The sequence below is a fragment of the Podarcis erhardii genome (genome assembly GCF_964252035.2).
Source record: "Podarcis erhardii genome assembly, chromosome: 2".
NCBI classification, from domain to species: domain Eukaryota; kingdom Metazoa; phylum Chordata; class Lepidosauria; order Squamata; family Lacertidae; genus Podarcis; species Podarcis erhardii.
In genome coordinates this window covers 50,629,617-50,651,311 of record NC_138498.1, presented here as the reverse complement: position 1 = coordinate 50,651,311, position 21,695 = coordinate 50,629,617, and the positions used below count along the sequence as shown (strand labels likewise).

At 41.5% G+C, this 21,695-nt stretch overlaps 1 protein-coding gene and 1 long non-coding RNA gene across 15 annotated transcripts in view; one reads left to right on the top strand and one right to left on the bottom strand.

The window, feature by feature from the left end:
• LOC309336460 overlaps nt 1-9,196 on the top strand; it is a 60,441-nt gene extending 51,245 nt beyond the window's left edge. Inside the window, exon 4 of the long non-coding RNA XR_014154023.1 lies at nt 6,831-9,196. This is a non-coding gene — a long non-coding RNA (uncharacterized lncRNA). The remainder of the gene's footprint in view (nt 1-6,830) is intronic.
• KCNIP1 (potassium voltage-gated channel interacting protein 1) overlaps nt 1-21,695 on the bottom strand; it is a 573,342-nt gene that overhangs the window by 79,975 nt on the left and 471,672 nt on the right. The window lies entirely within an intron of this gene.

The following is a 21,695-nucleotide window of genomic DNA, read 5'->3' as shown; positions in this document are numbered from 1 at the left end:
GCCCTGCTAATGCAGCAAAGATATACATTATAGAAATCAACAACTTAAAGGTTAGTCTGAAGCATTAACAGGTAGCACAAATCACTATGTGTGCTTCAAAGTTTGCAGCAGCCTTTGCCCTCCAGGTATTTTGGACCACAACTCTTAAGAGTGGGCCAAAATACCTGGAGGGCATCAGGCTGGGGAAGGCAGTTCTATAGAACAGGGCTCTAGCCCAACAAAAACCTCTCTAATGCTATGTTAATTCCACAATTATCTGTACCTTAGACAACACAGTATAAGTCTGTAGGATGTAGGCCTCATGAATGCAATGCAGAATAACCTGCATTGAGCTTCATGAAAGGAAGAAAGGAGAACATGCAATTTGGGGAAGAAATAACTTCTAAAAAAGAAATTCTGGTGCAAATGAATAGCAGACAAAACGTGTGCACAAAACTTTGGATCCCAGCTGAAATCGTCTCCCTGAGTGATACTGAAAGACCAGGCTTGTATCCAATGCTAGTCCTACTGAGAGTAGTCCCATTGGGTATGATTCAACTAAATACTACTCAGAGCAGACATACTGAAATTAATGAACCTAAGTAAGTTATGACCATTAACGTCAATGGGTCTCCTCTCAGTAGGATTAGCACTGAATACAACCCACTGAAGTGAACACACATGGCCAACTTAGGCACATTATTTTCAATGGGTTTACTGTAAGTAGAACTTAGTTGGATACAACCCACTGCATTTGCACTCACTCTTTCCCCACATTAAATGAACATGGGGCAGAAGAAGTGGGATCACAGGCCCTGACAAACACACCTCACCGAGGAGGGCATTCCACAAACGGCCACCCTGTACAGTAGGTTACATTTCAGCCATGAAAAACAACAACCAAGAGTTTTCTTTTCACACAAATATCTCTGTGTTCCCTCCAGGCAAGCAAGAGGCATTATCACAGTTCAAGAACACATTCCAGTCTGGCAAAAACACTCAAGGAAAGCATGGAGCAGGGTCGCCAAGGGGTGTTGCCTCAGAAAGGGAGAATATCAAGGGCCAGACAGAGCCCCAGAGCCTGAGGTTCTCCATTCCAACTACAATGTGTGGCATTTACATATGATGCACATGCCTGTCAATCCACCACAGGGGTACACATGCACACAAGTGTATTTCAGAAACAGAAATCTTTACATAAGAACTCTGCAGTCAAGAAAGTAGGGAGCGCAATAAAGTATGAAGGTGGCAAGCTGAATTTGCCAGCAAAAATAAGTAATTTCATTGACTGTTCAGTGAAAAGGGAAAAATAATTTGTCTACATAATCCTGTTTACTGTAGTAGTAAATATTTCAGTAGGCAACTCTTCCCCATTGGCCATGAAATGATAATCGCATCATATGTAGTTAAGATAATGATTTAAACTGGCAGACATTCCTCATCCTTGATCAGAATGTGCTGCATAGCTCCATATGTAAAGGGAGTTTCAATATTACGATCTGCGAAACCAATAACAAAGAAGAGATTTGTGAAATCCCCTGGCGCAATTCCTTATTGGCATCCAAACGTCAGTACTGCTGATTACTACCTCTAATCCATCTTTGCACCGTGTTTTTGATTTTCTAACTTGAAATGCTATACTTCTCATATTTACAATGCCTCAGACGCTTTTGCACATTCTCATTGCATCATTGAATGGCATCATGAGTTCCTTACTGTTACTAAATAACATGTGTATGCTACTTTAATAGTACAAAACACATGATGCAGTGTGATGATAGATTACATAAGGGGCATGAGAACTATTCTGCTGAGACAGTAGTAACGGTTTGCCTGGTAACTGTGGAATTTGACAGTAGGCCTATAGACTGCAATTTGCAGAAGCAATGAGTAAAGAAAAATGGTGTGTGGAAAAGCAGTAGAATTTGCTGGTTCAGAAAAAGGATTCTAATTTAGCATTAGAATGAAAGCATTAAGCATTTGAATAATTTCAAAGCTATCAATTGCTGAGATATTCACCTCTCTCTCTTTCTGATACACACACACACACACACACACAAACTCATACACAATGTGTACAGTATTTTCAATATCCGTTTATCATTGCAGTTTGAATGCCAGAGTACCTGGGAAATCATATTTCAAAGTCATTAACTTATCTTTATTCTGAAATAGGAAAAAGGAGAGGAAAAAGAAAATCACCAATGCTTTCTAGCCACCAAGAGTACACACAGCCTCCCAAGCACTTTGAAATATTTCCCTCTCAGAGCTAAAATGAGGGGAAAGGATTTCTTAACAGTCCTCACACATATACACACATTCAAAAGTTGAAAACAACCTCCAAACGTGACAGTCCTTTTCATTTCTATTCTGGTTACTTTACTTCTAGAACTCAGATAAGGGTAACATACCACCCAATCATCATGTTGTCCTACACCATTCATATACTCATACTCATGTGGTGAAGCAGGAGCAGGACTGTGCTGGTGGTCCCACTCCTGAGGCCCCATCTTGGGCTAGCCCTGCCCCCAACATTCACACACTGAGCACAAACATCTGCAAAGAAACACCTATGGGTGAACTCCAGGTAGGGGCTCCTTGCACTCAGGACAGAGTTGCCCAGACTTGCAGTGCTTATGCATGAGAAGCAGCTCACAGGTAGGAGCTCCTTTGCAGGTGTTTGCAAATTGAGACTAGCCAGGTCAGAGCCCTATGCATCAATAATGTGTGAACAGGACTCTAGAAGACACATTATCTGACCACCAAAATTATAATGACCACCAAAATTAGTTACCAACAAAAAAGCAAAATGAGGCACACCTGCAGGCTGCCCCTTGTTCCTATGCAGTTTTTGAAGTCCCACATGTCACGCTTCTTGTCTGGCAAGACATTACAAAGAAAACACTCCTAAGCATGTTCTCTCAGAATTAAATATGTTTAGGACTGCACCTAAAGAGGTGTTGGGTTTGGAATTCTTTATTTTCCTCTTCTAGCAATTTTCAAACACATGAGTAAAATAATCTCTGAAAACTACTTTAGATAAAGGCCCAAAAAGTTTACATATGCCCTAAGTGACTCATCATATTCAACACAATATGGATTGATCCATCTTTAAATCTATGGGAGTTATTTTTTCATGTCGCTTTACTGGCCGAGGGAGCCGGCATATAGCTTCCGAGTCATGTGGCCAGCATGACTAAGCCGCTTCTGGCGAACCAGAGCAGCGCACGGAAACGTCGTTTACCTTTCTACCGGACCAGTCCCTATTTATCTACTTGCACTTTGACATGCTTTCAAACTGCCAGGTTGGCAGGAGCAGAGACCAAGCAACGGGAGCCCACCCCATTATGGGGATTTGAACCGCCAACCTTCTGATCCCAAGTCCTAGGCTCTGTGGTTTAACCCACAGCACCACCTGCGTCCCTTCTCAAGTTACTCATGCCCATTTATTTAATGGGTCTACTCTGAGTAGGACTAACATTTGATATAGCCCACTATGACAATTTAACATTTCTTAAGTCAAACACTGGTGAGCATATAACATTTATTTTTCCTCTCTGTTGTCAATGATTCAGTCGATTTCTTGTAACACCAGGTGATTTAAGCAATGACTAAAATTATATTTAAAGCTGCCAGGAGGTCTAGGGAAATGTCATCTATTTAAAGAAAGAGCCATGTTAAGAAATATTTTGCTTTTACTTGGTTGATCAAAGAGCAGCCATTAATTGAAATGGTACATTCCTTCTAGAAAGGAAGACAATGTTATTATCACCCAAATAAAAGTTTCACTGCTAGGAAGACATCACAGAGCTGGCCTTAGGGAGTATGTTTTGATGCACAAGAAGGATAGTTGAGTGGGTGATGTTGGTATAATTGCGAGTGCTACAAGGCAAAGACAAAGAAAAATAAAATATAGAAATCCCAGTTCTGGTGCTGCCCACACAAACCCAGAGGTATCAGAAATATTTATTTATTTCATATAAAATACTCCACAGACCTACTGAAAAGTTCTTCCTGAGGACAACCCTTATCCTTTAGAATCTCATTCACATTGAGGAACTTATTTATTAGTCATTAATAAATGCTGTGTTTGACACAATCCACTGCTCTGCATCTCCCTGCACCAGTCAGGATTGCTCTCTCACTGGAGTCAACAGGGTTTTGCTAGAAAAAGTCATTTCACAATTGTAGACTTTGTGCCACACGCCTGGTGCCTTTTTTGACCTTGAACTGGCAAAAATGTGTTCCCAATTTAAGGCTTCATATTCTGAAAAGAAAAAAAACAACCAGGAGCAGCAGCAACATAGAACTATCAGAATGTTTCAGTCTAGTTTTTTATGGTTTATCAATATCTTACTGGATATTGTGCTCTAGTAGCAAGTCGAGTCTTTTAATAAGTACCTTATATTCACTGAACCTATCTACAGTAAAACCCCAGGTTTCAGTTATTATCAAAACAGAGCTATAGAAGTAGCTCTAGCATCCTGCTCTAGCATCAGCCCTCCATCTGGAGGCTGAGAATGGGTATATACCTAGTGCCTGAGCCGAAGCCTACCTACATCTGTAATTGATAATGTTTTGGCCAATTTTTAATCCCAGAATGTTGTATTGTCCAGTTTTTACATCTTTCCTTGTCTAGGCTTTCACTCCCTGATGTGGTAGTCACTATGCGTGGGTCCACAAAGTGAGTTAGACATTTGTGATTTTACACATGTAATCTCCCAGAAAGCGGTTTGGAGAGCCATGGATGTAAGTTAAAAAACAAAAACAAAAGTGGTTGTCACATTTTTTTGTAGTGAATTTCATACAAAGTATTATGTAATTCTCTTTTACTTTAGATCAGCTCTTTGTAGACAATTTCTCAGTTTGTCCATGTGCAAAAAAGGATAGATTTTCCTATCTGTTCCTTGTTACTTGAAATAAGTATTTGCAGCTAAATAGGACTGTAATCCACATACTTTTCCAACATTCTTTTCCAAAATGCTCTTTAGTAAACTATTTTTGGGGGTCAAAAGACTGGTTGGGATTCACTGGTGCTTTCTCACAATATAAATATTTTAAGTTTTTTTTTTATTAATCCAGCATATTTCCTTTTAACTGTTGAATGATTCTGTGTACATTGCGGCAGCCTTTGCCTATGTGCAATAAAACTGACTGACTGACAGTGACAGCATCCCAAAATGCAACTGCAGCTGGTGTGCACAACTGAACTCAGCATGGATTTGCTTTTAGGATGCTGCTACAACTGGTCCTAATTGAGCAATTACAGCAGTGTGCTAAAAGTCAATCTCAGCTCTGTTACTATTGCTAGCTTGAAGATCTGAAGGCTGGAGAAATTGGAAGGTGGCTTCTCCCTACTACTGCCACCCCAGCTTTTCAGGCAAAGTTCCGCTGCAGCTCTGAGGTAGCCTGCTACTGAATGTACCACTGACACCTGAAGAGGCAAACTCCCACACACTTCTTTCTGGGCTAAGCACCAAAGAAAAGATGAATGGCCTGCCATCTCGCCATTCAGTTGGCAGTACACTGTTTCCTACTTTCAACACAAAGTGGTGTCTGCGGGGGGACTGAGTGGCTTTGTGCCAACAGGTGCTACATGGTGAGCTGGTCACAATAGTAAGACATTGCTTATCTCAAAGCCTATCTTAATTTCAAGTAATACTTTCACTTTGGATAATACAGTGGTACCTCGGGTTACATACGCTTCAGGTTACATACGCTTCACGTTACAGACTCCGCTAACCCAGAAATAGTACCTCGGGTTAAGAACTTTGCTTCAGGATGAGAACAGAAATTGTGCTCCGGCGGCGCGGCGGCAGCGGGAGGCCCCATGAGCTAGAGTGGTGCTTCAGGTTAAGAACAGTTTCAGGTTAAGAACGGACCTCCGGAACGAATTAAGTACTTAACCTGAGGTACTACTGTACTACAAACTCAGCCTGTCTGGAGGTCTAGCCGTAGAGAATGAGTTTGGAGTAGGAAGGAAGAAAACATCCAGCGGCTCCATTCCACCTGTCATCCAAATTTGATTGGCATTTCACTAGTATATTCACACATGGCAGTATCCAATGCTGCTGTTATGCAAGCAGAACAGACTTCCATTTGCACAACAGGACTTTTCTTACCTCTCCTCCCTTCTTGCAGGCCTCCACCCGCCCTCTAAGTATGCTCCAGAGGCTTGAGGTACACCCCCAGAGCAGATTTTGCCAATGCAACGGGGTCTGAAGGGGGGAGGCAAGGAAGTGTGATTAATTATAGGCATTTGAAGAGTACACATCAGCCATGTTCCCAGGATAGCTTACATGAAAAGATACAACAAAGCAATTAAAATATAAATATAAACAAGCAGAATAAACTAAAGAGGCTGAAAAATAAACTTAAGACCATTCCGCAGCAGCCAAGTATTTGCCATATTCTTGTTGAACACAAAACTGCTTCTTTCAATCCCGATACAACATGATAGACTTTCCCACTGCAGAGTTTCTTGAACAATCTAAAATTAAATCTATAATTTGCTTGCAGTTATTGTGTTAGTGGAAACCTTTCACAATCAGTCCTCCTATCCCCTATGCTTCAGCTGGAAAGAAAGACCCCCCCCCCATTTTAAGTCTAATTCTTGATCTGAAATTTAGATGAGCCCAGGTTTTGTGTCTGCTGTCTGAACGCATTAAGAATAATCATTTAATTCTCCATGTATTATTGGTCCTAAGCTTCAGGATATGGTAAACAGCAGATAAATCATTTGCAGTCCTTGCCATTTTTCCCTGTGCATATTTGCAAACTAAACCTTTGCCTGATATAAATTGCTAAGTAAGTGTGAAATATGCTAATTCAGTAACTTCTCTCTTTTCCAGTTTCTACACTGACTAAGAAACATGGCCTTCTACATACTGTAAATTATGGAAATCAATCTACAACTGCTGCAATGCAACACTAGTCTGACATCCAGGCAGCACTTTGCCAGCCTCTGGGCTGTATGTTTATGCCTTGAAGCGGGTGGCATGCAGGCATGATAATAGCTACAGAAGCAATCAAGGAGAACCTTGAAAATACATAGGAAGTGATGGAATAATATATGACTATAACACCAGCATTTATACGAGGTTCTCTTCAGTAGCATCAATCAGCTGCCCTAGCAGAAAATCCTTACTATTATCACCATCAGCTGCTTGGTTTTCCAAGTGACAACAACAACATCAGCGTAGACTTCTTTGTCTTAAACAACAACAACTACTGAATCAGCAGGTGGAACTCTATACAACTTGGGAGGTAAACATTAGTTCTATTCATGTGATACCGGATTGCAAGGAGAATGGGATCACACCTGCCTCCCACCCCAAAGTTCATGTGTCATCAGAAGCTCTGAACAGAACCAACATGTGTGCAAGTCTGGAGGACCTGCATTTTGTCCCCCAACCTTCCATATCTTCAACAGAACAGGTTTCTGTTAAAGCCATAGGAGCAGTGACTGATAAATGACATGGCAATCCTATGGGCTGTCTTTCATTAAATGCCTTTGAGAAAGCCCAGGCGGTTAAACTAACATATTGGAAGCATGTTTGCTACACTGCATAAACTCACCTGCTCTGATATGAGATCCTGAAATTATAGCATTTTATGAGGTTCCAAAGTGATACCTATCCAACACATCCCATCTAACCGCATGCTCATGCTTTTGAATGCATAGTTTTCCTCCCTTCCTAGTTCTTTATTTTATCACTTTTTGCTTTATGCCTGCTTGTAAATTAATCACTTAGACATCCAGATTAGCCTCTGCTTATTAAGCAATGCAAATATTCAATAGAGGCATTCAAAACAGACACTACAATTAAGATTTTGCCCAAGCCAAAAGATTATTTCTTAAGAAGTTATGCTGACACAAAGCTCTATTGAACTGAAAAATAAAATACAAAGAATGCTGGCTTTTTCTTATGCTAAAGCAGGGGCACACCTCCTTTCTGCAATACAATAGAATATAGTTTATATCCTAACTAGGTTTCTGAGGGTAGGATTGTACTTTAAGCAGAGTTCCTGCCAGTGGAAGTGAGATGACTGATGTACACTTTCTGTCTCTTCCCACAAGGCAGCCTTGTGCCTCCCTGAAAAAAATGCACTGGTAGGGCCCTCTAGAGGAACATGAAAGGCAGCACTCAGCACTGCAGTGGGAAGGGGGATATCTGTGAACATTGTTCCCCTCTACTGTTTGGGATCCTCCACTGGATCTTGAATGGAAGAAGCCTTTCAGTTCATAGATACCTAGTTAGGATTCAAGCCTATGTTTTCAGCAAAACAGTATGATGGAAAACAGCAAAAAGTCAAGAAAAGGAGAAGTCAAATAATGAACTAATAGAAAAGACAAGTGGAACCCCTACAATAAATTGCAGATGATCTGATATATTACAAGTACACACTTCCACACACAAATGAAAAGAACTGAACATAATGTCCCCACGTAGCGTTATCTTTCACCTTCAGTGTATTGTACAGTCTTCAGTGGACTGCAACAGGCTGTTAAAGATAAATAGACTTTTATAAAACTGTATGAATGGCTTTATTGAGTAGCTAACGTGGCCATTGTGATAAACAGCAGCATGCATGGGCTTTGCACACCACACTCATACCCTTTGTTAATTAAAACTGCAGAATAAAAAAGGAATCAAACAAGGTGATCCTATGCACAATCAATAAAATTTGGGTTTACATTGCTTCCTCTTTGCAGCTTAGAAACAGGTCTTGTAATATATTTTTGTTTGTCTTTTAGAAAAATGCTAATCAAAATGCCAATAGGTTTATCAATAGTCAGCTGAATTTTTGTTAACAAAGCTTCACCGTGAACTTCATATAATTCACAAACAGTAAACAATGGAGCAAAAGTATTCCACTTCTTCTGATTTACAAATAGATCAAAAATTTCCATGTTGTTGTTTAGTCGTTTAGTCGTGTCCGACTCTTCGTGACCCCATGGACCAGAGCACGCCAGGCACTCCTGTCTTCCACCGCCTCCCGCAGTTTGGTCAGGCTCATGTTTGTAGCTTCGAGAACACTATCCAACCATCTCGTCCTCTGTCGTCCCCTTCTCCTTGTGCCCTCCATCTTTCCCAACATCAGGGTCTTTTCCAGGGAGTCTTTTCTTCTCATGAGGTGGCCAAAGTATTGGAGCCTCAACTTCACGATCTGTCCTTCCAGTGAGCACTCAGGGCTGATTTCCTGAAGAATGGATACGTTTGAATTTCCATAGCTAATGTTATTTAGCTAATATAAAACACCAAAATAGTTGTTGACTATAAAAGCATATTTCAGCCTATGATCACAGAGCATGGAGTTTTGCAAGTGTGAAGTTGTTTACTATGTCACTATCCTCTTAACAAGCAGTAGTTAATGAGGTGATTTTCAAAAATGGTTATCAGACTCAGCTCCACATTTGTTCAAGGCTGCTAATAAGCTGGACTCCCTCATGTAACTGTTATCAAGATGCTAGTTTAGCTTGTATCAAGCATTTTATTTAGCAAAACAATGGTCTAAATGGCTTTGAAGCTATTCCATAGCATTCAAATCACATAAAGGAAGCATATCTAGAAAACAGCAAGAGGAGGTGGGGGTGGGGAGATGAGCATTTGAGGTACAGTAGTACCTTGGATTACATACGCTTCAGGTCACATACGCTTCAGGTTACAGACTCTGCTAACCCAGAAATAGTGCTTCAGGTTAAAAACTTTGCTTCAGGATGAGAACAGAAATCGTGCTCCGGTGGCGTAGCAGCAGCGGGAGGCCCCATTAGCTAAAGTGGTGCTTCAGCTTAAGAACAGTTTCAGGTTAAGAACGGACCTCCGGAATGAATTAAGTACTTAACCTGAGGTACCACTGTACTTCAAAGTTTTGTATATTTGCCAGGTTAAACCTGAACTACACTACATCTGAAATTAGTGGTACTTACTTCTAAGTGGACATACATAGGAACCACTGCATGTTTGACTTTAGGACTGTTACTCTAACGTGAGGGGCACATCTGTACACCATATTGATGTGGAGTGTTATTTTAGGCTGCCTGTGCATTCTACAGCAACTTTTCTCACCCCGGTGTTGTGGATTGCAACATCCATCAACTCCAGCAGGGCCCTGTTCCAGGCTATTTAAGGGTGACTGACACATGCATATCTACAGAGTGCACATTTTTAAAAGATGCATATAGGTTTCATGCATTGTGGAATATATACAGTACACAGATGTATATTTTCAAATTTCCACAACATTTGAAGCACATTTTAGAATTCAACTTTAATGTTGCCATTGTCTGTGTCTGGAAAATGAAGGTATATTTGCAAGACCAATAGTTTCACCATGCAAACAATGTAGGAAGAATTACTGTGTAAGAGTAAAGACAAATAAAACATTTTAACATGACAAGTTAGTGTCATGTTAGTGCCTTCACTTTTCTGTAAATAAATCATCATATTTCACCCTCACTGGGATGAGCTCTTCTTCTTTTTTAAGAACATTTATGCAAGTTTGAGAGTGGATCACCAGAGTGTGCAAAACCGGCCTTGGACTTTTAAGATGAAAGGCAGATACTAATGCTGACTATGGAGTACACCTATTAGCTGCTACCTGTGATTTCACAGAACTCCTACCTCTAATCTACATATCAGTTTTGCAACTGCCTTTTATAAATTTGTCAATTTTAGTTTTTAAAAGATGGTACCTCGGTTCTCGAACGTAATCCATTCTGGAAGACGGTTCGACTTTTGAAATATTCGAAAACTGAGGCGCAAAGGGCTGGCTGCAAGTTCAATTGGAAAAATTGAAAAACATGCAGCGGAAGCCGTTCAACTTCTGAGGGACGTTTGAAAACATAGGCAATTACTTTTGGGTTTTCGGCATTCAAAAAACAAAATGTTCGTCTTCCGAAAACCAAGGTACCACTATACAAATAAAGATACAGTGTGTCACTTAAGAGACAGGTAGCTCATCTGATGCACAGTAAGAGGAGCAACTCAGAAGCTAATCTAGCATTCATTTTACTGGTATGCCATCTGTCACGCAAATTGTGATGTTGGGCTGACATGATGGCTCTTTGTGGCTGTACTAGGTCTGTCTTTAGCCAACTCATCCTAAGGCAGCCTTAGAGACATCCCTCAAACCTACAGAACCTTCTTTAGATCCCACTCCTTTGCATTTTCTCATCAAGTGTCCAGGGCTATGACGAAAACCAGATGCGGAACCATTACCCACAATTTTTAGCAGTTGTACGCTCAACAGGTTGTCTGTCCACAAAACCTTCAGCCAGCACCAAGGGGTTGATGGTAACACTCTAATCTGATTTCTCAAACTCAGTTTGTGTGATTTTTGGTTCACTCATCCTCAAATAAATGAGACAGATCTTAAATTAACTGTGGCTTTACTAGTACCTTATTTGAACAGGACCTTGCAAACCCTAAGGATAGCCCCATTCCCACAGTTTATTTTGATGAACGCATATTTTCCTTCAGCCAGGAAAAAACATAGTTGTATTTAAATGTCACTGAAAAAGGCCCAATACTCTCTAAAATTGGCTGCTTAACCCCTCTTCAGACAGCTGCTCAAATATTAAAGCATTATCTAAAGTAGTTTTACAAAGCTCTTATCTACATAGAACCACATTCTGATCTCATTTGCCCTGGTTTAAATCCAGAGTAACTGCATTAAGCTGGTAGTGCTAATTCTGCTTACATAATGACCATTTATATTGATATTGAAATCAGATTCTCACTCTAGTGGCATAAAACTAACCCTCCATGTATCCCTGTCAATCCCATTTCCAGTTCTTAAGAGTAAAGATCCTCTGTTGGGTTTGGACTCTACTTTAATCACAAACTAGTAGTTGGTTGAAACTTACCGTCTGATACAGACAAATAGTGCAAACAATGTAAAAAACAATAATCTGACACTGAAGATTACTCAGAAATAATAGCATAAAGTAATGGTAAAAAGAGAGGTTCTTCCTTCAGTTTTAAGATTCAAATGCTCACTTTGTTTAGCTAATAAACATTGTACAAATATCCCTGAAAACAATGAAAGGCAGTTTAACTGTGTTTGCAAGCAAGCAGCCAGCAAACACCCCCGTTTTTCTGAAAGGTTCTCCAATACTTTCTTTTTAATAGAGGGAAAATATGACATAACCAACAAAATTTGCATGCAGGTGTAAAGGCAATTCAGTGCCAAGTGAATATTGGAAAGAATGTGCCATCTGGAAAGCCAATGAATTTCACATTAGGACTCACATCTGTTTCAAAATTTCTCCCCATCCAGAAGATGTGGGTCATCAGCAAACTCTCTAGAGAAGTCCTGTATTTCTGGATCAAATTCTACTACACAGTTGTAGGGAAATGAGGTACTAAAGGATACTACATTTTAAAGTCTTTTTTTTTTTTTAAAGAGAATACCCCACTCACAATAATAGCCAATATGTATATTTATAACTTGAGTTGTTTGGCCCAAGCCGTGGTGTGAATTAGCCTACCTCTGCTCCACTAATTTTTTGCCCTGAAAGGACCAGGTCAATGTGTTTAAGAAACTTCTTAACTGCATGTTCTTCATTCTTCTTGAACAAAGCAAGATCCCCTTTTTCTGATTTCAAATTAAAACTGCTGCCCCTTCCTTGGCCTGGCCGTCTCCTTTCTCGGTCGAAAGCTGTAGCTTCTTCCCTCAGATGTTCCCACAAGATAAAATCATTGGAAGAACAAAACAGAAAGTAAAGGGCTTGCTCATGGGGAGTCATTTTGAGTCGGATAATATTTTGCTGCTGAAGTATGTGGGGAGACCTGGTACATTAATATGTAAGATTGTGCCTTCAGTGCATTTAAACTGCAATGTGTCTTCCTCTGAATTTTTGATATGGATTCTTCAATGACAGCCAAATTGTTTGCGGGTGTTTGCCCTGCTTGTTTTCTGAAAAATGAATAAAAATACTTTATTCAAAAAAGAAGAAAAATATTTTGCTACAGGCATGTCCTGCCACATAGAGCAGTGTTTCCCAACCGGTGTTCCGCGGCACACTAGTGTGCCGCAAGACGTTGCCTGGTGTGCCGTGGGAGGGAGGCGGGCGAGTCCGGCGGCGAGAGGCGGGGCGGAGGCGGCGGCGAGCACACGCGGGGCGGCGAGCGAGCTCCCTCCCAAATCCCATCGCTGCTCGCTTCGGCCGGCCGCCCTGTGCCGCCGCCCCAAGCCTTGCGCGCCTGGCGGGAGCTCCTGCTGGGCTCGCAAGGCTTGCAGACACTCGCCCGAAGCACGGGGAGCCCTCCGGAGGGCTCCCTGTGCTTCGGGCAACAGGCTGCCGCCCCAAGCCTTGCGCGCCTGGCGGGAGCTCCTGCCGGGCGCGCAAGGCTTGCAGACACTCGCCCGAAGCACGGGGAGCCCTCCGGAGGGCTCTCTGTGCTTCGGGCAACAGGCTGCCGCCTCAAGCCTTGCGCGCACAGCGGGAGCTCCTGCCGGGCGCGCAAGGCTTGCAGACACTCGCCCGAAGCACGGGGAGCCCTCCGGAGGGCTCTCTGTGCTTCGGGCAACAGGCTGCCGCCTCAAGCCTTGCGCGCACAGCGGGAGCTCCTGCCGGGCGCGCAAGGCTTGCAAACACTCGCCCGAAGCACGGGGAGCCCTCCGGAGGGCTCCGCGTGCTTCGGGCAACAGGCTGCCGCCCCAAGCCTCGCGCGCCCAGCGGGAGCTCCTGCCGGGCGTGCAAGCCTTGCAGACACTCGCCCGAAGCACGGGGAGCCCTCCGGAGGGCTCCCTGTGCTTCGGGCAACAGGCTGCCGCCCCAAGCCTTGCGCGCCTGGCGGGAGCTCCCGCCGGGCGTGCAAGCCTTGCAGACACTCGCCCGAAGCACGGGGAGCCCTCCGGAGGGCTCCCTGTGCTTCGGGCAACAGGCTGCCGCCCCAAGCCTTGCGCGCCTGGCGGGAGCTCCCGCCGTGCGCGCAAGCCTTGCAGACACTCGCCCGAAGCACGGGGAGCCCTCCGGAGGGCTCCCTGTGCTTTGGGCAACAGGCTGCCGCCCCAAGCCTTGCGCGCTGGGGCGGAGCTCCTGCCGGGCGTGCAAGGCTTGCAGACAGCTTCCTGAAGCCTGGAGAGCAAGAGGGGTCAGTGCGCACCGATGCCTCTTGCTCTCCAGGCTTCAGCGAAAGCCTGCATTCGCCCCATAGGACGCACACACATTTCCCCTTTATTTTTGGAGGGGAAAAAGTGCGTCCTATGGGGCGAAAAATACGGTACTTTCTTTGTGTTTATTTGATGCCTATTAAAGAGAGTTACTTTATATATAGTCAATATAGGCACAGAGTTAATTTTTTAAACATTTTCTAATGGTGGTGTGCCTCGAGATTTTTTTCATGAAACAAGTGTGCCTTTGCCCAAAAAAGGTTGGGAAACAATGACATAGAGTATCTCTCTCCTTACCCCCAGTGTGTCCTCATGTGGGAAAACAGGCCATCAGCACAGTATTGGACAATGTGAGGCAGCAACACTCAGCTGAACTCCTGTCAGTTGTGTTACTGGTGCTTACTTGGAAGTAGAGGGGAGAATGTGGGCACAGTGCAAATGTGCCAGTGGGACTGGCTCCACTGATACTTTTGCACCTTGCAAACATCACTGCCACATCAGTCTTCCCTGTCTATAACCTGGTAAGCAGTAGCAATGTGATAGACTTGAGGTCAGGTGAATGCTGCTGCCCCATTAAACTGCCTGCAGGAGCAGCTCTGCTTGGGGCTGTAGCAGCGTAACTCGTTGCTACTTTGGGGGCGTTTTTGGTACAGTCAATGACCATTTCACAAGGGGGTTCCATTTCCGGCACCCGTACACATCAGTGCCCCGTTATCCCCTTTTAGTGATGTGTTCTGTGACGTTTTCAGCCACTTCTGAGTTTGGCAACTGTGTGCAATTGCATATCTTTCAGATGTGTGTTAATCGGTCATTGCCTATACTGCCGGAAGCTGGCATAAACACTGGTTACAGCACTGCAACCTTGCAAGCCAGCAGGTCCCTGCTTCAAATCTCACCACAGCCACAAACCAAGTGGCCACGTCAGACAAGCCACTCTTCTTCCCATCTACAAAATGGAAATCCAAATTATCAGGCTATTGCAGAGATAATCAAATCATATGTGTAAAGTACTTTAAAAATGATCTGTGTGAAGGCCAACTACACATTACAACATTATAACTAAAATGTCCAGTGTCCTGGTTTCTTTTTCTTTACCTGTATTAGGGCTGTGGTGCGGATGAAGGGATTTGTTTTTTGTTTGCTTGCTTTTTAATTCTTTCCCACAGTGACAATCCACCTCCTACCCTGTCCTGAAGCTGATGTTATCCATGAAGGGGGAAACAAAAAGCTGCAATACAAGAACCTCTTTATTTTCACTTCTGCAGCTTGGCAATTTGTCTCAGGAAATTATGCAGCCCTGCTGTCCCTTTATATTGACTATACACTGACATAATCTGTGCATAGTTCTTTTAAAAATACACATTTTACAAATGCAACACTTTTTCTTACTCTTCAAAATATCAGCCTTTTACAAATTGCCTCATAAACTTGCCCTTTATCTTCCTTTTTTAAAAATAAGTGTAAAATATATTGTGCTTGCCAGTGAGTTTTTACAATATTCTCTCAACTTTGGATTTAGGTAGTAAATAGATAATCCTAAAGTGAAATATATGCATCTCTGAAAAAATGTGGTAGTGAAGTTTATAGAATCTAAAAGCTGTCCTCTATAAAAACAGATTAACAAAATCTATAGATAATATAGATAAACAAATCTATCCAGAAGTGGATATCTTGGCAGCATTGAGTCAGCCCAAAAGCTGTACTTTTCATTTACATCGTTCCAGATTTTCTTGTCCCCAGGCTGATTGATGCAATCTGGAACTGAATCATTGCCTTCACTCTGAAACTGTATGCTTTAACAGCATAATCACAACAACGTATTCAAAAAATAGTAAGAAATGGTATTCAGTACACAGACACTCAGCCAAAACTCCTTTATTTCCCCCCCCCCTCACAAAATTTGAACATGAAATATCCTTTTTCCTAATACTCTCTGCCCCAGGAATCCCTAACCATTATGCCAGAAATACTGCCAACACAATCTGTCTTCTAATACGACAATCCTCTTTATATAACTTCTGTGTTGAATTCAGTCTGCATTATTCCACCATTAACTACTTTCCAGGAAACCTCTGTTCAGAAGAGTGCACTAGGATGCTTCTTTCATTCCATTTTAGATTCCAATGTCATATTGTGGTACATTCCAGTTGTTGTGTAACTGTTTGTTGTTCATAGCATTTAAAAGGTATATGCATCTATGAAACACAGAACTGACCCCCAGTCTTTTTGTAGTGCTTCCATGCCACTGGAAGGAAAGGCGAATCTTCTCAGGCTCAAATCATGACATATTATGGATGAAGCCATTTCTGTAATCAAACCTGCAATTTATTTACTGTTATCAGTTTTGTACATTTTAGTACACCTTCTTTTTCTCCATCGTGGAACTCAAAATGACAAATGTAGGACTCCCAGGCAGACTCACATTCAGGGCCTTGCTGCACATTACACTCACCACCTTGAAAATAGTCATGTGTGAGACTGATGCTCTGGCTATTCAGAAACTTCTTCAGAAGCCCACAGCAAACAGGCATCATTACCTGTCTCTTCCTCCCTCTATTGTTTATCTCTGATTATTAGTAGCAAGTCAAGTCAAGTTTTATTGCGGCAAAAGCCAGTGACACAGAACACCACAAGATCAAATAAAAGGAAATCAACAACAGCATCAAGAAGAAAAAAAAAAGAAAATTATTACACAAGGGAGCTTCGCAGTGTGCCATTCAACAAAAGAGATTTACGCTTCCTGATTGCTAAAGTGCAAAATTTGGCCACCTCATATGATATTGAGCTTGAGGAATCTTCCAGAAGGTATTTTCGTAGAATTTCGGGGGAGGATTCCAAATAATGTTGAAGGGGTATAAATTTTGATAAAAGCGGCAAAATAAGTTGAACTCGTTCTTCACTATAGAATTCGCAAAATAGAAGGATGTGAGTGACAGATTCTACCTTATTAGACATACAGGGGCAGAGACGCGCATGCATTGGTACCTGCGTAAATTTGCCGTACAGCACTGCTGAGGGCATTGTCTCAAAGCGGGCTCTGGAGAAAGCCCATCTATAAGCTTCTTTAGTGATGTTAGTTAAGTAAGGGGCAGCTGAAAAATTAGACCAAGCTTTTAAAGATCTATACGTCTCCGGGAGTAGGGCGTCTTCTTGTTGTAATTCGACATCGTAGAGTCTCTGAGTGATAATTACTTGATTATTAGTAGCTAAGCTTAACTGAGAGAGGGAGGAGCAGGGGCAATGAGCCACTACAGGGGAGAAAAGGCTGTTATTAAAAACAAACCCAAAGCCTTCATTAAATCATTCATTCAGGGATTTTGAAATCGCCTAAGGGACCTATTTGCCATGTATTCATCTGAAAATTAAGCTTAATAGTAATTTATAGTTGGCTGAAATCTATTAGTCACAGTCATTATTAGAGCTCTGATCATAAATGCCTGCATTTGTGTTTCTGCCCATAATGTCCCTGCAGAGGCTAGTGCAACTGAAACACCCCTGTATGTTACTGAAAATTTCTCAGGGTGGGCAATAATATGACTGAGTCAGATCATTGGTCTGCCTAGCTCAGAACTGCCTAACTAGCAGTGACTCTGGGGTTTCAGACAGTGTTATCTCATAGCCCATAGCCCTACCTGAAGATGCTGGGGATTATTATTGTTGTTATTGTTATTGTTAAAATGAGTTTCACAAGCTGCGGTTCAGGGGCAACCATTGGATACAACCAATAAAAGTAATAATAAATAATAATAATAATAAATGTTATTTATATCCCGCCCTCCCCAGCCGAAGCCGGGCTCAGGGCGGCTAACAACACTAAAACAGTGCAACATTATAAAAACATTATAAAAATTAATTAAAATCAAAATTGATGGCAACCATAAACTAAAGTTTTGTAAAGATTACCAAAGGAGGGAGTCAGGCTGCGCCCTGACCAAAGGCCTGGTGGAACAGCTCTGTCTTGCAGGCCCTGCGGAAAGATGTCATGTCCTGCAGGGCCCTTGTCTCTTGTGACAGAGCGTTCCACCAGGTTGGAGCCGCAGCCGAAAAAGCCCTGGCTCTAGTTGAGGCCAGCCTAACCTCTCTGTGGCCTGGGACCTTCAAGATATTTTTATTTGAAGACCGTAAGTTCCTCTGTGGGGCATACCAGGAGAGGCGGTCCCGTAGGTACGAGGGCCCTAGGCCGAATAGTAATTGAATAGTATTTCATGGATTATTTTTTGACACTGAACTGTCTGTACAACAGGTTTGGTTTTAAGCAGTGCATTCAGAAGTAAAGTTCACCTTGGGAAATAGCAGGGAAACATCCACATATAATCCTTATCCTTTAACAATAATAATATGCAAACTGCATGTGAGCCTCGGGAAAATAAACACACATTTCCAGGTTTTGTTTCTAAGATGCCTTGTAGCAAATGAACAGAAGGAAGCACAAATGAGTAGATAAAGGACTGACTCACAGACAAGCATCTGTGGCTTGTCTCTCAGTAAGTGCGACTATCTCAAAGCACAAACTATGACATGTGAGAATGTTTCTCAGTCAAAATGTCCTGTAGAATTGGCTTGCAAAATAAAGCAAATAGTTATTGATCAATATATTTCCTTTTAGAAATAGAAACCTGGTTCTTTGTTTTCTGGGTGTTGCTGTTTTCGTCTAAGTGAAACCAACCAACCACATGCAGCAAAGAGGTCTTGGATTGCTCTCCTGGTCAATTCACAGTTGAGGAGAGATTTGACTAGGATATTAGAATGGGGTTTGTGCTGTTCTTCTTCCTAATTTTGAACTTCATTTTATCCTTTCTCTCTCTTTCCGCCCCCTTTTAAAGCAATTGATGGCAAGGATAAACATGGTTCTGAACACTGAGTATAACACACCCAACAGTCCTGCTTTTCGCAAGTGGAATTTCTGTGATAACACAGACAAATGAGATTAATAGAAACATAATTTTGCTTACATATGGAAACATCTCTGTGCTGTACTGCTATGAAAAATAATATCATGCCCTATCCATTATTGAAGCCTCTTGCATGTTTATGTATGTATGTGTTTCTTTATTTCATAAAATTTGTATACTACTTGGTTGCAAAACACCTCAAAGTGATTTACAAAAAAGTTATATGCTAGGCTTGCCATGTCGCAAAAAGTGAAAATCCAGACAGAAAAGCTGTTGAGCTCTGAATTGTTGGGCTTCTTTTGCAAAAAACGCAAAGAAATTGGACATTTTGGAGCTATTTCTGAGGGAAATCGGCAAAAACGACACTGCTGCCATGGGCTGCCATACGTCCAGCTTTTCCCAGACATTTCACCAATTTTCACCCCAGACACTGCTTGCAGCTACAGTATTCCAGCTATGTCCTGGAAATTCCGGACGTATGGCAACCCTATTTAAGCAGACCAGAGCAGCCACATGTTCTGCCATCACTCTCTAGCATGGGTGTACCAATACTGTGTTGCTTTTCCTCATAAAAAGTAATCAATCCATTTCTGACAAAAGACTTCTCTCTTTCAGACAAAAGACCTCTCTTAGACTGTTGCCTAAAAATACATTCCTTTTGACTTAGATCATACTTTAAAGTAGTAATTAGATAACTATTAGGAATTAATAGATAGACAAGCAAACATGCTGAACACCAAAATACCAGTTTTCCATCTTTTAAAATAATGGCACTGTTTTCCCCCTCTCCCTGTTCACAGGGCAGGCAAATTAGTTCTTCTGAGAATACTGCCAGAAAGGGGAATAATAAGTGACAAAAGCATACAATGAGAAATGTGCAACATGTCTGTTTTTTGTTAATTAGAAACTAGAGATCTCTTATAACTAATAACGCTTGAGGTTTCTGTTCTTTGAAGAGGCAATTTTCTAATCAGCTGTAATTACTGAGGAAAAAGAGGGTTCTATCCATTAAGAGTCTTCAAAAAAATATTTCCTCATGTCTTAGCCCATAGACAGTAAAAAAAGACAAGAAAAAAGTGGCAAGATGCCAATGATTACCTGAATAGGAGACATTTAATAGTTTTATAATGTGCTTGAGTGGAAGTTATTAAATTTGCTATATTGGTCTTTCCAACTCATTGCTATTTCAGGGGAAAAAATAAAAACACAATTCCAAATTGTCTGACTGGGAAATAATTGCTTGACAAATACTTTGCTAATTAATTGTGAATTTATCACAATGCTGGACATCAATTATAAAACAATCTTATGGAACTTTTGCCCCTGTTCTATGAATCAGGAAATGAGAGTCAGACTAAGCATGATGTTAGGATGAAAAAGTTGCTGAGCTATTTTTGAAAAATCACATAGAAATTAAACATTTTTGAGCTATTACTGAGGAAAATAGGCAATAAAGACGCTGCCAACATGGGCTGCCCTATGTTAAGTGCTTTTTTGCATTTAATGTGCACATTTTTTTAAAAAGGCATTTGGCAGCTGCTGAGTGTGGCAGCTGCTAACTACCATTATCAGAGCAGATGGGAGGAGGGCAAACCTTCCCTCCCTTTCTGCCATCCTAACCAAAAAACATTCCTCTGAAACTGCTAATTGGATTAGGAGGAAATCCCCCATTAGCACCTGCTGCCATCCCAATAATTATCAGTCCACACCCCGGGGACTGCTATTTGCATTTTTAACAATGTGCATGTTAAATGAAAAGATGCATTGAATATTGCATCTTGTTTAGCCCCCCAGTTTAAGTTTCAGGTGTACTGCTAAACTGTGGTTAATTTAAAATGGAAGTTTTCAGTCTCCTTCTCACTGGAGGAAGGGGAGAGAGGGCAGACCTGAGACTCACTGCCAGCTTGTAAAATTAAACCAGGGTTTATCATTCTGTGTGAGTTATTTCTATCTGCCAGTATTTTGGCTTTTGACATTCCAAGACCTCACCATTCTTCAACAGTTAAAGGCTAATGTTAATTCCAGTCATACCTAATAATGTGCGTACAATCCAGCTTCATGACCCATGATTTTATGTGCCTTCAGAACACCCATTTCATATATTTCACCTAATGAACTGTAATGGGGGGGGGATTCAAAATGCATATTAATACAGCAATATTCATTTTCATGCATTGCTTTTTCCATTTTACATAAGCTGAAATATTAAAGGTTTAAATAAAGTATTGTTCCAACAGTTCGATAATAAAATATTTACTTATTAGTTACTTGCTATGGGGATTCAAGTGCATCTTTAATGCAAGCACGCCCTGTTTCTATTTTGCTAAAGAACAGCAAAAGTTACAAACAATGATTAAGCTGTCAAACATAAGAACAGCTATGAAAAGAAGTTACAATAGACTTCCGATAAAAAGTTTTGTTATTGGAACTTTGCAGGGAAATAAAGGGTATTGTTGACAAACTACAGTTATGCATAGGAGCAACTGACTTTTCTGTGATGCTGGTTCAAGATCTATTTAATGATTTGCCCCAAGGAATGTTTTTGCACCTTCTAAATAAACATGATTTTCATTTTTCATTTAGGCAACTCAGTATATCTGCCCAACATGTGATATTTGCGGGGGGGGGGGGGGGGGCGCACAAGTTTGAGAACTAGTGTTCTGCCTGGTTTGCTACCAACCCTAGACTACTGCATCCTAGCAT